This window comes from Apostichopus japonicus, chromosome 21 (assembly GCF_037975245.1).
Source record: "Apostichopus japonicus isolate 1M-3 chromosome 21, ASM3797524v1, whole genome shotgun sequence".
Classification (NCBI taxonomy): domain Eukaryota; kingdom Metazoa; phylum Echinodermata; class Holothuroidea; order Aspidochirotida; family Stichopodidae; genus Apostichopus; species Apostichopus japonicus.
Window position 1 is genome coordinate 15947706 of NC_092581.1, and position 17136 is coordinate 15964841.

Here is a 17136-nt window from a genome sequence, read left to right on the forward strand (position 1 = left end):
CTCTCGTTTCTTATTATTTGAAATTTCTAAAAGCGACAATAACGCTAAGTTCATGGGGAAATGAAAAAAATTACATTGACATTTTGAACTCATTCTTTGTTACGAGTAGGAGGTGGTAAGGTTTTTGATTTAATAAAATGTAGTTTGGTAATGTCACAAAGACAATTTCCATTACAATCCATGTAACTTTTTAAGTGCACTTGTAGATGTAGTGTCGTCGTACAATCGTAGGAATTGATAAAAGCACAATTGGATAGAAATTAAAAAAGAAAAGACGTAATCATGAGTAACATACCACAACCTGGACGTGTAACGAAGGCCGCAATGAAAAAGAACAAAATTGTTACAGTTTTATTGTTATTGTTATAGCTAATAAGCAACAATACGCTAAAATTCAAAGTGGAAACATTTAATTCACTTTAAGAAAAATATGTGGTTAACATGGTACCAGAGTAAGAGGGTGCCCGTGGTAGGGACTTCACAACTTAAGTATAATAAAAAAAAATTAAAAAGGCAATGACGGCTATGTTAAGTTCAAGGGTTACATTGACAAATTTGTTTTGTTCAGTGCAGGATTCATGAATGTAGGGTGCACGTGAATTTTACAATTGTTCAAGAAGGCTATTTGCGACTCAATTCGTGTGATGAGGTGTTTAATATTCAATTTTAAGAAAAATTGTGATTACCTGAGCATGTTCGGCAATTTTCACTCAACTCTGTAAAGACCAAATTAAAGAGGTGTTACATCATCATCATCATCATCATCATCATCATCATCATCATCATCATCATCATCATCATCATCATCATCATCATCATCATCATCATCATCATCATCATCATCATCATCATCATCATCATCATCATCATCATCATCATCATCATCATCATCATCATCATCATCATCATCATCATCATCATCATCATCATCATCATCACCACCATCACCACCACCACCACCACCACCACCACCACCACCATCATCATCATCATCACCATCATCATCATCATCATCATCATCATCACCATCATCATCATCATTATCGTCATCGTCACCGTCACCATCATCATCATCATCATCATCACCATCATCATTCACATTATAATACTCATCATCATCCTCATCATCATCACTATCATCACTACCATCATCGTCGTCAACATCAGCTCCACCGCCGTCATCATCATTATCATCATCATCATCATTCACATCATCATACTCATCATCCTAATCATCATCATCAACCTCTTCATTGTCATCATCATCATCATCACCACCGCCGTCATCATCATTATCATCATCATCATCATCATCATCATCATCATCATCATCATCATCATCATCATCATCATCATCATCATCATCAACATCATCGACATCATCATCCTTATCATCATACTCATCATCCTCATCATCACCACCTCATCATCATCATCCTCATTATCATCATCATCATCATTATCATCATCATCATCCTTAACATCATCATCATCATCATCATCATCATCATCATCATCATCATCATCATCATCATCATCATCATCATTCACATCATCATTCACATCATCATACTCATCATCCTAATCATCATCATCAACCTCTTCATTGTCATCATCATCATCATCATCACCACCATCGTCATCATCGTCATCATCGTCATCATCGTCGTCATCATCATCATCATCATCATCATCATCATCATCAACATCATCGACATCATCATCCTTATCATCATACTTATCATCCTCATCATCATCATCATCATCATCAACATCATCGACATCATCATCCTTATCATCATACTTATCATCCTCATCATCATCATCATCATCAACATCATCGACATCATCATCGACATCATCATACTCATCATCTTCATCATCACCACCTCATCATCATCATCATCATTATCATCATCATCATCCTTAACATCATCATCATCATCATCATCATCCACATCATCATCATCATCATCCTTATCATCATACTCATCATCATCCTCATCGTCATCGTCATCTTCGTCATCATTTACCTTTACACAAACGGGGATCTGCGAGAATCACCGAAAGAGATAGAAAAAAAAGCAATATTACGATGTACCAATTTAACTTAAGGGTATTGTCTGGTGGAAGATTTTTATACATTGTCCTCATGTTCTTATTTTTCTATTTCTAACCATGTGGAAATTGTCCCCATTCGACATTTTCTTCTTGTAGAAATTTGTTTTTCAAATTCACCAGTTTTTTTTTCTTCACCAGAAGCACCGTTTCTTCGAACGCATCAATTTGGTTAATGACGTAGTGCAGGCAAATAGGCAAAACGAGCGACTTGAAGTTAGCACTCCCATTTCCTCAGCAAATACACTCGTATACACGCACAGGTGATTGCCTATCATATATTACGTACACATCGCGAACATATACAGCCTATACCATGCCCAGTTGGTTTACGTACATAGCGTTGCACATAATACACTTTCAAACTAAAACCACAGTTCATAATCTGTCCTTCAAAATCGCTGAAATAAAATTCATGGATCAACTTTACAGTAAAGGAAACTTGAAAAGTATTAAAGTCACCGACATATGAGCCTTGGCGGAATCGATAGCAGAGCAGAATGTAGTACCGAGAAGCTTAAGCTTAGGCAGAACTGTCCAATTGTAAACGTTAGAGTAGCCTACATGCGAACATTCTTTGCGTTGGAGCTGGACAGCCCGATGTATAAACAACGTAGAGTCTGCTGTTCAAACTTATCCGGTTTTACACAAAAATCACGAAATCCCAGATGCACTACATATATGACGGCTTAACGATTTTTAAAAAAATATATAATTTATAAGAAATTTCACCGAAAATTAGGGAAGAAATTAATCTGTATTCAAACGCGGTTTTTGTTGTGATCACTGTAGGAACTGTATGCAGTGTGGGTTATGTCGCAATCTGCATTTGCGAAGATGACGTCACGTTCTGTACTGTTCAAAGTATACTTGAAATATCCATCCTACACGATTAAAAAATCGTTTCTCTGTCAAACGCAACATTAGCTTTCTCATATTTTGAAAACATGTTTGGACTATAATAATTTATCGTATTTTAAGGTAACTTCTAAGGGCTACCAGACAATTCTTTTGAGGACACTAATTTAAATACTTATCAATATTTGGTTTATCGCTCGTACAGAATATCTATACAAATATTACATTTGTCAAGGATTCAATATCTTTATTTTACACCACCTTTGAAGATTTGTTAGCATTTTATCCAGGAAGGAAATTCACTTTCTAAATATGTTATTGAGAAAGATAATATTTATATGCAAGACGTGAACTTTAATAACATATTTCGCAATGTTATTTATATTATTTTGTTTTCGAATCACCAAACCGTCTACTTTCAAATGATCAACTTTAATAGCTTTACTAATAATAAAATTATTAAAAAGACTTTACGCACTCAAGTCACAGAGTTCGTAGATGCCTGTCAGAATCAAGAGGAAAACAAATTAACCATAAAACCATAACAAATAGTATTCGTTTTGAAACATTTCTAAATTATATTAGATTAGATTTTGGGAGGGTGGTGTGGATCGGGAGAGGGGGGGGGGTAAGGAAGTAAACCATTTGATTGAAGCCTCCAGCGTTTAAGTTTGCGAGATTTATATGAAAGGCAAAATTCGAATTCGATATCCATAGCTTCTCCTGCACCACACCCCGCCACACACACAGAGCACAAGGTATTATTAAGTATAAAAATGTGAACTGCACATCAACCACGGCTCCATTCTGCAGAATTTCCCATTAGCAGACTGACTAAATTAATCAATTGGGTTATTACTCTTTGGCTACTTCTAATTTATAGCGACCTTGTGTTTGATATTTAGTGCAAAGCTTCTGATTTGTTCGCAAACCTTTTAAATTCATATTTAATGAACTGGTGGGTATTTGGTATACTAGTGTACAGTTTGCAGTATGCTTAATTTTAAAGGCACGATATTTTCCAACGCGACAATGTCATATAGGTTGAGTCACGCTTAACGTATGATTACTTTAGGCAAAGTTTAAATCTTCATACGTTATAGAAAAGAAAAGAAAAAGTTAAGAGATAATATTTTTTTGGCGCAAGCTATTGCAGATTTCACAATATTTAGTCTCATAAATTCCAATTCTCTGGTGGTCAATTAAGTCTAGATTGATAATGACGTCGGGAAGAGCATGTCTGGAATTTTAAAGTGAAGTCATTGTTTTACAAATTCTAATAGCCCAACGAAAGCATGTTCTTTTAACCTTATACATCAACACCCTCTAGTGACATCCAACATAAATAGTTCGCGACAAGTTTTATGTGCATTGTGGCATGTTATTTGAGTTGATTGAAAGCCTTATGTTTTCTTTTTGAGCTTTGTGTTACATCTGAGGAACTGACCTGATGATATGTTAGACTTAGTAGACCAGTCACTTTAACTATTGATCCTCGTGTTTTTAAGAGGCATATTTTTTATTAACGGTGCACAGAAATACAACATGGAATGAGAGTGGAGCGTTTTAACGATTGTACTATCTGCCTAAAGTCATTCTTAGAAACAAAGAAAGCGACTACAAAAACAATCAATTGATATTAACATACCGCATTCATCATACTGGTCTGTAGACAGTTAAAAAAAACAGGGAAAAGGGAATGTTTTGAAGTCACCGTAATACTGTTGTTGGGCTATACAACTATACAATCACATTGCTAATATAGTTCAACAAAACCTACTGTTCATTATAAAATATACGACATTAATTTTCACACACTGAAAAAAATACTTGTGGAATTACAATGACGTAAAGAAATGATAAGCTGATTATTGTGAATTCATACGGTTTAGAGTGGAGAATACAAATAAGGAAAAATAGCTGTGGTGTGGGTAGATTTAGATGATATGTAACGAATATAACGGTTACCGAGGTTGTTACTATAACCAGTATACGGCGGACAAAATTAACAATTAAAGTGGGTATCTACATATACGCTGTGTGAGAGCATTGCACATTTTTCAAGCACCTCTAAAAAAAATCTACTTTTGAATATTTTTCATAAAAACGGCCAAAGCAGCACTTTTTCAATACATTTTTTCTACTGTTCAAGAAAATGGTTCTCTTAACTGTCATGATTTATTTCTCAACAAACGGCAAGGAAAGAAAATGAAAGAGTGAACCATTTATTGACGAGAACGGCACTTCTCATTTATTTGCAGGAGCCCTTTTTTCCTTCTCTTATTAAAGATGGCTTTGGGTGGGGTGAGGTGAATTACCAAACTCATATCATGAATGAAAACATTGAAGATAATATACGCACTTTTTAGGCAGCTTAATGGGAACTCTGTTATGATCAAGACAAAAGAGTGATACAGAATAATTGAAACAGTTCACATTTCAAATAGTTCATTCTCTACTTTTATGCTATCATGCATGTTATTGTTTTTAATATTCTAAATACACAAAGCTATATGAAGTTATACAAAAGTTTTAATATCAACTTAAAACAACTGCATGATCTGCTATCAATGGGTTTCTATAGAAGCTATTTTCCCACGTTGGTATGCTCGTAATGATCAAAATGACCCCTGACCTTTGAACCTATGTAGGCACTAGATCCAATGACCGGGCACATACTAAGTGTTTGAAGTTAACCGATGGTGAAGGAGTAGTTCGCGAAACGACTTCCCCCCCCCTTACACTCCCCTCCCCCTTACCCATTTAACCTTGATTGTTGAGTGTAGGACGATCGATGTGTCCCCATATTGAAGTGGCCATGTACCCAACTGTGGCGTGCAACTCCATGGATTACCTACTTCTTAAAACCTCTTAAAAGGATGAGAATGTTAGCAAGGCATACCGTAGTGAAAGTGAACAACATCATCCACCATTCCCAAACCCACCCCACACCTCCATTTTCACTTCCATCCCTCCATGTTCCGCCTCTCTCCACCTCCACCCACCTCTCACCCTTTCTCTCTCTCTCTTCGCCCTTTTTATGTCCTAGCACGCTTTCTTTCTCACAATATTTTAACATATGACTTCGTATCCTGATTTCGACAAACTTGTGTGTATAGTATATAGTGTATAGTGGACGATCACCATATAATGTTATATCAAAGGAGCGTTTACCTTTTTAACTTTTAAATATTGACGTTTCACTGACTTGTAACTTGGCAACGAAAATAATCAAACTAAACAACCACATGTGAGCAAAGACGGTACTTATGTAACCATTACATACATACGATGTGCAAATTGTAATCCATAAACCCTTGCGGGTTTCTCCCACAGTTGTGGTCGCTTAAGCGTCGTAAAAATAACTGCTGATTATTATTATTATTATCATTATTATTTTCATTGAGATTAATAGAGAGGATTAAGTGAATACTTACTTAAGCATTCACTCGCATAGCAGCCAGTCAGTGTGATCCATAAGAACGCGTACAGTTTCATGATTGGGATTGTCGAATAGTATGTCGACCTGTAGACCAATTATAGATCAAAAGTGGAATCCGAAAAGGGGATAAAGAGTCGGTACCAAGAAATTGGAAGGAGAAATGTAGAGTTGTAGAGGAAAGGTAAATGACATCGCTTGTATAGCTAATCCAATAGAAAAGAGTTTTGGTGTGTATATGTGAATGGGGGGGGGGGGGTTCGTTTGTATGTGTGTGGCGAGGATGTGAGCTGGTGGTGGTGGCAGGTTGAAGTGGTCACATCATTCAAATTTAATGGGGACATAGATGATGATCTTTCATGGGCAAAACATCGATAGGAGGGTACACTTGACACAGTGTTTTAATTTTAGTCTATACTACGATGATTTTAATACGCCAAGTAAATGATATTCGGGTGCCATTTCATTGAATTCACTGGAATTAATAATTAATATGACGTTTGGTAATATATGTTAAATTATTTGTAGTATATGTGTGGTGGGAAATTTGAGAGCACTTAAAACCACACTGCAATTGGAGAACCTCGTGTAAATTGTTAATCACTGATCATTTAAATTCACGGAACGAAAGATCTAAATAGCTGCTGTTCTATCTAAATATCTACTGTGTTGGTGGTGTACGTTTGCGCAATAAGTCTCACCTAATACGATGTTGCTTACAGTAAAAATACTAAACTATTGGAGACCGTCCTTAAGTTAAATGGATTCTGATATTATGGAACAATACAGATGATTTATTTACAAACTTGAAAACACCTGGTGTTACTTCAATCATCCCGTGTAGTATTCACATATAGGTATCTGACGAACAGATGGATGCAGCTGTATACCGATTTCGCTTATGTCAGTAAGCCTTTTTGTACCTACTTCAAACATTCTTGTCTCAAGAATTGAACGTTAAAATGTTTTGTTGTTTTTCTTCATTTACAATCATTTGTAGTTTATTACACATTTCATTTAACCTTATTGGTTAAGACTATCTTATACCACCTGTTTGCCTAACAAATACACAAATTTAGGTTTAATGAGTACCAATTACCATGGATGGTTGTTGCTGTTCATATAGTGGAATGCAATGTTTCTCTCATCACCTCTCCTTTACCCCACCCCCCCCCCCCCATCCCTCTCCACTCTCTATGTCTCTCTCTGATTAAAACTTAAATTCAAAATGATTTTTTAAAATGATTGAGTTAAAAAATAATTATAACTTTGATGATTGTTAATATGTCGGTTTCATGCATCATTATTATTACTATAGGCTACTATTTAGAATTCATAAGATTGAATAATTATAACTTTGATGATTGTTAATATGTCGGTTTCATGCATCATTATTATTACTATAACCAACTATTTAGAATTCATAAGATTGAATAATTATAACTTTGATGATTGTTAATATATCGGTTTCATGCATCATTCCTGTTAATATAGCCTACACTCTCTATGTCTCTCTCCGATTAAAAATTAAATTCAAAAATAATTTAAAAATGGTTTAATACATTATTCTTATTACTGTAGCCTACTATTTAGAAGTAATAAAATTTACTAATTATAACTTTGATGATTGTTAATATGTCGGTTTCATGCATCATTCCTATTACTATAGCCACTATTTAGAATTTATAAGATCGAATTATTATAACTTTGATGATTGTTAATATGTCGGTTTCATGTGTCATTCTTATTACTATAGGCTACTATTTAGAATTCATAAGATTCACTAATTACAACTTTGATGATAATTAATATGTCGGTTTCATGCATCATTCCTATTACTATAAGTTACTATTTAGAATTCATAAGATTGAATAATTATAACTATGATGATTGTTAATATGTCGGTTTAATGCATCATTCCTATTACTAGCCTACTATTTAGACGATTGTAAATATTTTCGTATTATTGAAATATAGCGTGTTTCAAGTTTTAACTCAAAATGTCAAAATCTTATTATTCTTTTGTTGATGTTGGTACTGTAAGTATTTGAAAGTTTAGTTATAATAACTATGTATGCCAATTTAGCGAGAATATTACAGTGTCATGTTAAAGCCATCTCCTCGATCTGAAATGTCAGTTAAATCTATAATCATAAAAGACAACTACAGAAGAGGTGCTTTTCGTCTGTGTTATTTACTCAGAACAATTGTGCTTACGAAAATAGTGTCGTTTTTACAGTGAAATAATATTACTGGTATCTTGATATTATAAAATTGATATTTAACAAGTACATGAAGGCAAACGTTTGTAGTTGGTAAAAAAAAGTGAGTCGTTATATTGGCCATCAAAAATATTTATATCGATAAATAAGTGCATAATTTGTGTGTTTTGTTATACTGCCTATTTGCTTCTTCAAATTCTTGTTCAATTCTTGCAATTTAAGCAGGATCATTTCCCCTTTTCCTACTATATGGAATGAAAATATTGATTTATCAACTCCTCAAACTATTTAAAAATCACCTTTTGTTCCTAATTTTATTGAATCTTTATTTAAATTTTTAAACTTACCTCAAATATAAGGAGCTGTAATTTCTAGGTGAAGGAAAGTCACAATTTGCTTAATTCCAAGAGTATTACGCAGTAAGGTTTTGTAAGTTCTGTAACGTATGCTTGTTCTTTAATATATATCTACAAAATCTATTTATAACCTGTGTCGTCAGCTAAGCAAAGCTAGCACGTCAAAATAGATTGGCAAATAGCCCAATCATACGATTATGCAAGTATGATTTGGAAATAAAACCATATTTGTAATTTCATTACAATAAAAAAATATATATAAAAAAATTATTTGAAATAAATACACAAAGTGTCTGTCAAACTTGGTCGGTTAGTGTGCAGTAGTGAGTGAGAACACATGACATACCGCGATAACACGATGTGTACTTATCATGAGGGTCAAATATGTATGTTACCGTCTCTCTATTTGTGTATGCATCATGAAAGACCATGAACATTGGGGGATCATCAAGGTTAAATATCAGTTGTCAATTATTATTCTAATCCGATAGATAGATAGATAGATAGATAGATAGATAGATAGATAGATAGATAGATAGATAGATAGATAGATAGATAGATAGATAGATAGATAGATAGATAGATAGATAGATAGATAGATAGATAGATAGATAGATAGATAGATAGATAGATAGATAGATAGATAGATAGATAGATAGATAGATAGATAGATAGATAGATAGATAGATAGATAGATAGATAGATAGATAGATAGATAGATAGATAGATAGATAGATAGATAGATAGATAGATAGATAGATAGATAGATAGATAGATAGATAGATAGATAGATAGATAGATAGATAGATAGATAGATAGATAGATAGATAGATAGATAGATAGATAGATAGATAGATAGATAGATAGATAGATAGATAGATAGATAGATAGATAGATAGATAGATAGATAGATAGATAGATAGATAGATAGATAGATAGATAGATAGATAGATAGATAGATAGATAGATAGATAGATAGATAGATAGATAGATAGATAGATAGATAGATAGATAGATAGATAGATAGATAGATAGATAGATAGATAGATAGATAGATAGATAGATAGATAGATAGATAGATAGATAGATAGATAGATAGATAGATAGATAGATAGATAGATAGATAGATAGATAGATAGATAGATAGATAGATAGATAGATAGATAGATAGATAGATAGATAGATAGATAGATAGATAGATAGATAGATAGATAGATAGATAGATAGATAGATAGATAGATAGATAGATAGATAGATAGATAGATAGATAGATAGATAGATAGATAGATAGATAGATAGATAGATAGATAGATAGATAGATAGATAGATAGATAGATAGATAGATAGATAGATAGATAGATAGATAGATAGATAGATAGATAGATAGATAGATAGATAGATAGATAGATAGATAGATAGATAGATAGATAGATAGATAGATAGATAGATAGATAGATAGATAGATAGATAGATAGATAGATAGATAGATAGATAGATAGAGCTTGGGAATAAATCAAAATGCAGATTTGACATATGTTACATATGATAGGCACCGCAGAATCTATTAAGAATCTATTAACCTTACATTATCATTCACTTTACCAAAGTAGAAGTATTGAAGCTCTGATCAAATATCCTTGTTTTCAATTTTTGTATGTAATGTTATATTCCTTTAGCTGGTATATTGCCTACACACAAATCTTAACCTAGCTAAGACTCGTTTTGTCTTCCTTCTTGAAGATCTACTTGATATGATATGTCAGAGCTGGTATAAACGTTTGTGTGTTGTTTTTGTATTTTATTATAATTATATCTTTTCAAATAAGCATCAGTTGCTTTATTTGAACCGTATTCAGATTTCAGGAAGTGAATGACTATATACGAGGTCTACTACGCACAAAATCAACCGTTGTTCATTTCCTTCTTGAGATCTCGTTGAGCAAATACAGCATGTAGGGCTGGCATAACATTTGATGGAATGTCTTTACCTTTCTTTCTTTTTTACTTTTTACTTTATCTTTTTGACGACATTTGCGTTGGTTTAGGGAACTACGTAAGAACTGCAGGAAGCATGCGACTGTGTTTCAGAATTGAATTGGTAATCCCTTCTGTTATATCGTAATATATTAAGGCTTTTAAAACAGCTTTGTGTGATGCGACTAAACCACACGATGGCTTTATCATATTATGACCTCGACCCACCGAACCTTTTTAGCTTAAACATATTATGGAGCATGTGTTGATCATGTACGCATTGGGCGTGTGTTGAACATAATTTTGTTCATTGATTGAGCACATATTGATCATGTATGCCTCTTTTAATGTACAATCAGAACCTGATTGTAATCCGTAACCATTGTCTGAGTTTGAAGTAGCCAGGCCGGACGAGAAGGGGTCTAGGCGCTTCATGCCAGGGCCCGGATCGGTTCGGAGGCCCGGAAAAGTATGGGATAAGAAATAATGTATTATGATTTACATACTATGCTTGAGAAATTTAATTAAAAATGAGGCTTCGTGACATATTTTAGTTATCTCCAACCTGGCTCTCGGTGTCCTGGAAGGAGCTGGTCGTGATTTATTATTCTTTGGCCCTGTTAAGCGTTGAACTGGTTTTAAAATACTATTTAACTAGATGCCATTTCCTAAAATAATGTTTAAGCCTTCACAGAAGAAGGAGGGATGGTTGGTTTGGTGTGAAGGTGGGGTTGAATAAAATCTTTACTCTATAAATTTGTTACTTCCCCCCCCCCCCAATGTATTTTTTTCTCCAGTACCTCTGGCTCACTTCAGTTAACTTGAGTAAGCTCCAAACATTGCATGTGGTTGGGTTGTGCAATGACGTAGTACACATGTAGTAACCATATAGTCTTTCCCCAAGTAACCCCTTCCTCTCCACAAGTATCACATTTCTTTTGCATACCCACGGGAACCAACGTAATTCGTCACCACTATGATATAGCATCTGCTGTATACGAACGCTATACCTACCAGATGAGGTGGGTCAGTAGGACTGTTATAAATGCTACATAATATATGCGGTTACGTGAACCTAACGCTGTGCGGTTAACGTTTCTATTTCGAGTAGTTTATCATATACAGCTTTGGTATATTCTCCAAATATCTAAGAGACAGAGGATATATGAAACTATTTCAAAAACAATGATCAATTAAATTGTTATAATCATCCCGGTGCCATTTGGTGACAAACGTGGTTTTGTAACCGAGGCAACAAACATTACTGCAAATATTTGTGTTATTATTACAAACTCAATAGTGGGCCAGCTCTTTTTGGATTTCATACGGTCTTAATCTTAGATGAAATGAGGGAGTTAATGATTAAATCGAGAAAAAAAATGGAGAATAAGGTGGCATACCCAATAGTATTGACAAGGAAAGTGGTGATTTAACCAGGAATGAGGTAGAAAATTCTTTTATATTAACCAGGATAATGGTGACATCAACCAGGAAATGTTGTTTAATTTAACCAGAAAGAGGTGGAAAATTATGTGATATTAACCAGGATAGTATGAGCACCAACCAGGAATAAGTTGGTTAATTTGACCAGGAAAGAGGTACAACATTTTATGATATTAACCAGGATAGTATTAGCACCAACCAGGAAATGTTGGTTGATTTAACCAGGAAAGAGGTGGAATACGTTTGATATATTAACCAGGATAGAAGTCACATCAACCAGGAAATGTTGATTATTTTAACCAGGAATGAAGTGAATACCCATTGATATTAACTAGGGTAGTGTTAAAATCTCACCAGGAAATTTCCTGGTTATTTCTAACAGGAATTTTTAACATATCATTCACCAGGATTCCTGGTGAAAACAACCAGGATATGGAGGGTGGCATGTAAACGCATTTGGTGAAATTTCACCAGGTTGTTTTTAGGGTGTACATTTAACAAACACAAACTTGAGCATATCAACACTTATACGAGTAATCTTATACCTAATAATCACAGAAACCCTATCAGAAGCCAAATTGACTATATCATAGCCCCATTGAACTTCAAATCTATTAATATCGATGCTCGAGCTTATATGGCCTTCATATTAACGCTGATCACAAAATCATTATAAGTAGTTTCACCCTAAATAACTCAACAAGAAGACAAATTTATCCAGTCAATAAGACTGTTGAAAGTAGTAATTCCTGCCATCTTAAATCAAACAAAATTGACTATATTGAAAACGTAAGTAAGACATTAAACGAAACCGATTTTTCCCAGTCACCAGCTACTTATTGGAATGAACTGTCAACAATTTGTTTAGACAATGCCAAAAACTTTAATCCACCCACAAGAAAAAATACGTTTCAATAATACTAAGATAGCAAACTTATCCAAGAAACAAAAAGACCTTTGACTCCAAATTGACAACTGTAAAGATATTGATCAAAAGAGAAAGTTAAAAACTAAAAGGAACAAAATAATTAAACACCAACATTTCTAGTCAAAACTGTCCATGAACAAAAATTAATTGACGAAATTTCCGAAATTGAAAATTGTAAGGATGACTCCCACCGTTTCTTTAAAGCAATGAAAGTAGTACAACCAAAAAGTAAGAGAGACCCCATTATAATTAAAATTGGCGGTAAACACATAGGAGATACCGACGCAAAAATTAAAGAAATCAGCAAACATTTCGAATAGACTTTTAACTGCGATATCCCAGATCCCAAACCAAACGTGTTTACAGAAAAACTAAACACGCCCTTTGATGAAGATGAAATTAAACGAGCAGTCTCATCCTTAAAAAATAATAAAACCCCAGGTTGTGACAAGGTCACAGCCGAACATCTCAAATATGCCCCATGCAAACACAAACACATAGCAAATATCTTAAATAGTATAGCCGAATCAGGAGATTTCTCAATTGAAATTAAACAAGGAATCCTAACTCCTATCCAAAAACCGGGAAAGACTAAAGGTCCACCAGAAAACTTAAGACCAGTCATTTTATTATCAACACTAAGGAAAATTCTTGCGGTTTGTGTGGCCAGGAGGATTCGTCCGTCAATTGATGAGCATATCCTCCCCCATTACCCAGACTGCCTACACTTCAGGACGTTGCACAGCTGTACACGTCTTCGCTTTTAAAGTGCTAGCAGAAAACATCCGTAGGTTACACTATAAATCTATTGATGCTAGATATGAGCAAGGCGTTCGACACAATTCAAAGAGGATCCTTATTTTATGACCTAGAACAGGTTCTTGACAACGACGAACTTCACCTGATATCACTGCTAATCGATACCGTTTCCTACACCGTCAAACTAGAGGGCAAACTCGGTCTTCCTTTTAACACTAACATTGGTTCACCACAAGGAGATAGTGCAAGCGCACTATTTTTTATAAATTATCTAGCCAACTCTTTGAAATCAGATGATAATGATATCGATGCAGTTATCCTGCCATCTCAGTTAGCTGATCATGATTACAGCACAACCACCAATTCTTTTTTTTTCACAGTAGACCAACAATACGCTGATGATATCTCTTGGGCATCAACTTGTCAGCATATACTGCAAGATATCGAAAAGCGAGTTTCTGAGAAACTTGCAGGAAGGAATCTGAAAATCAATTGCACAAAAACTGAGAAATTTTCAATCACAAGGAAAGGAAATGAAGGTTGGAAGAAGTGTAAATATGTTGGAAGCGAAGAAGATATTAACCGAAGAATTGGTATAACCAACGGTGCTTTCACCACACTGTCAAGTATTTTCAAAAGCAAAAACATAAGCCGAAACATTAAGCTTAGGATTTTTGAGGCTTTATTAAAGAGTATTTTTTGTACAATTGCGAACTGCGGGGCACAAGGAAGGATCTTGATCGCAAAATTGACAATTTTCAAAGGAGACTACTTAGTAATATTATCAACATTAGATGGACCAATAACAATTGGTTATCAAACGATGAGCTCTACAATGAAACCAACCAAACGCCTTGGTCATCCATAGTCGCACATAGAAGATTGAGATTTTTCAGTCATGTAGCAAGACTCCAGGAGGACGCTCCAGCAAAGGTTGCTTTAAGAGAAGCAATGAGACATACTGCTAAACCAGTAGGAAGGCCCGTGACTACCTTCCTTGGAAAAATAAAGTCGCAATTTAAGGACGTTAACATTAACAATTTCGAGGAAGCAATAAACCTTGCGCAAGATCGTGATACGTGGCGGAGGTTAATCACTGAGCATGTCGGATAGACGAGACTCAACTTAATACTTACTACTAATGCAAACGAACGCACTACGATTTGCGTCACGTTCCGATTGCATATGTTGACTGACGTTCACTGAACACCATTAGGAACTTCCACGCAAGGTCCTAGGACCTGTTCATACTCGGTCCTGTACAGAGATTGCCGGAGTTCAGTGTCTGTGGGTTTGGTTGTTCGGTGTGGTTGATATGAAATTACACAGTCACATCGCACCATTATTGCCCTCAAAATATGCTAGAAAATAGAAATTGCTCAGCTCCGCATTCACGAAGCAATTGACTGCCTTACCCCAAAACATTTGCAAATCCATTTCCCCTTACTTCTCTAATTTAACACTTCTCCATACATGTCAAGAAATAAATTGGACATCAGAAGCCCAATGAAAATACTGTTGAAAACGTTTAACTTTGTATACAATATGCTCATGATGAAAAAATGTAGGTGTCGCGACATCAACGTTACCTTGACCACCAGATATAACTTGAAACTACTAGTAGCGCAACCTGGTCAAGTTACGCAATTGTGAACATATCGTACGCCATTTGGGGGCAATTACTTATCAACTGTAAGAAATGGCGGGTTGTGTTTCTGTTCATTGATTATAATGATATCGAAACAACTTGTTTCACCACAGCTATACAGCGGTGACTGCATAAGTTAATCGCAGAGTGATGATTTAACTATAGGTGACTTATAGAGTTCCTTTCTCTAGAAAGGACTCTTAAGGTAACTGTAGGGCAAGCGCCCTCCTTTTTGCGTGATTTTGCCGATGAACACGTTAGTGACACCCTAACGTACGCTAACACAACCCTTAATTATCATGAATTCGGTGCTAATATGCGAGGTGAAAACAAAAAATCTCAGGCTCGGCTAATCTTGATTTTTCTGCCGTTTCCATATCCTGAGGAGCAGAAGAGGTAGGGTCGGGGGGGGGAGGGGAATATGGTAGGAGAAAGATTATGAGGGTGCAAGCTCTTTCCAATGAGGTGGTACCAGTGCTTGAACACAACTTATATGTGCAAGAAGAAGGACGGCTGTCTAGTGGGCGACTCCCCTTATACCCATCCCCCTCCACCCCTCCCTCCACAACCAAAGCTTCTAGTAAATATCACTGACTCTAAGATTGGACAAAGTTTGAGAAAAGTTACAGTGGCCCTTGGTTTCATCTTTCTGCTTGCTTCATGTTTCCCGAGGGGAGAGGGGAAACTTCTCCATATTGCCCTTCCCATTTCTAATGCTAATTTGCCAAAAGCAAAGTCAAACTATATATTTATGACATTTTTCATATATTTTGCAGCTATCATTCTAATATATTGCATTATCTTGTGATACAAAGAAACCTGATTAAGAAAAGAATGAAATTAATAAAATAATATTTCTTAACGAAAGATTCCAGTTGTGGACGGAAAATAATTGCAAAAATAAACGGAAAGAATTTTGTGGTATAGCATCCCTGATTAATGTCTGTGATTGATCAATTTGAAATGATAAGGAGCACCATTATTCTATCCAAGGGCGTAGGAACCGGGGGGGCTGGGGGGGGGGGCGCTAGCCCCCCCAGTGAAAAATATGGGGGGGGGGCGGAAGTATCATTCCGCCCCCCGCTCAGCAAGTCAGAAAACCCCTTTTTCATTTCCAAATCAGAAAAAAATCTCATTTGGAGCACCAAATTGCATCTAAGGCCAGGTGAAAATGCAAAATTATTTACAAAATGGAGTGGGTGTTGAAGTGTGCTATATTGCACCAAATTGCATCTGAGGCCACCTGGAAATGCAAAAAAATCCAAAGGGGAGGGGGAAGCCCCTCCCTTTAGACCCCTCCCCCAGGCCGGCCATCAGTCTTCAGCCCCCCCACTCAAAAGTACCTTCCTACGCCACTGATTCTATCAAAATATAACTAATGATAGTGCCTC

General features: G+C 35.3%; 1 long non-coding RNA gene across 1 annotated transcript; it reads right to left on the reverse strand.

Moving 5' to 3' along the window:
* Positions 1-578: 578 nt before the first annotated feature.
* LOC139962925 (uncharacterized) lies at positions 579-9144 on the reverse strand. Its single transcript, XR_011791400.1, has 6 exons — positions 8985-9144; positions 6414-6502; positions 5339-5362; positions 3455-3478; positions 2034-2051; positions 579-716 (listed from the first exon to the last, which is right to left on the reverse strand). It is a non-coding gene; the product is annotated as an uncharacterized lncRNA (long non-coding RNA).
* Positions 9145-17136: the final 7992 nt, after the last annotated feature.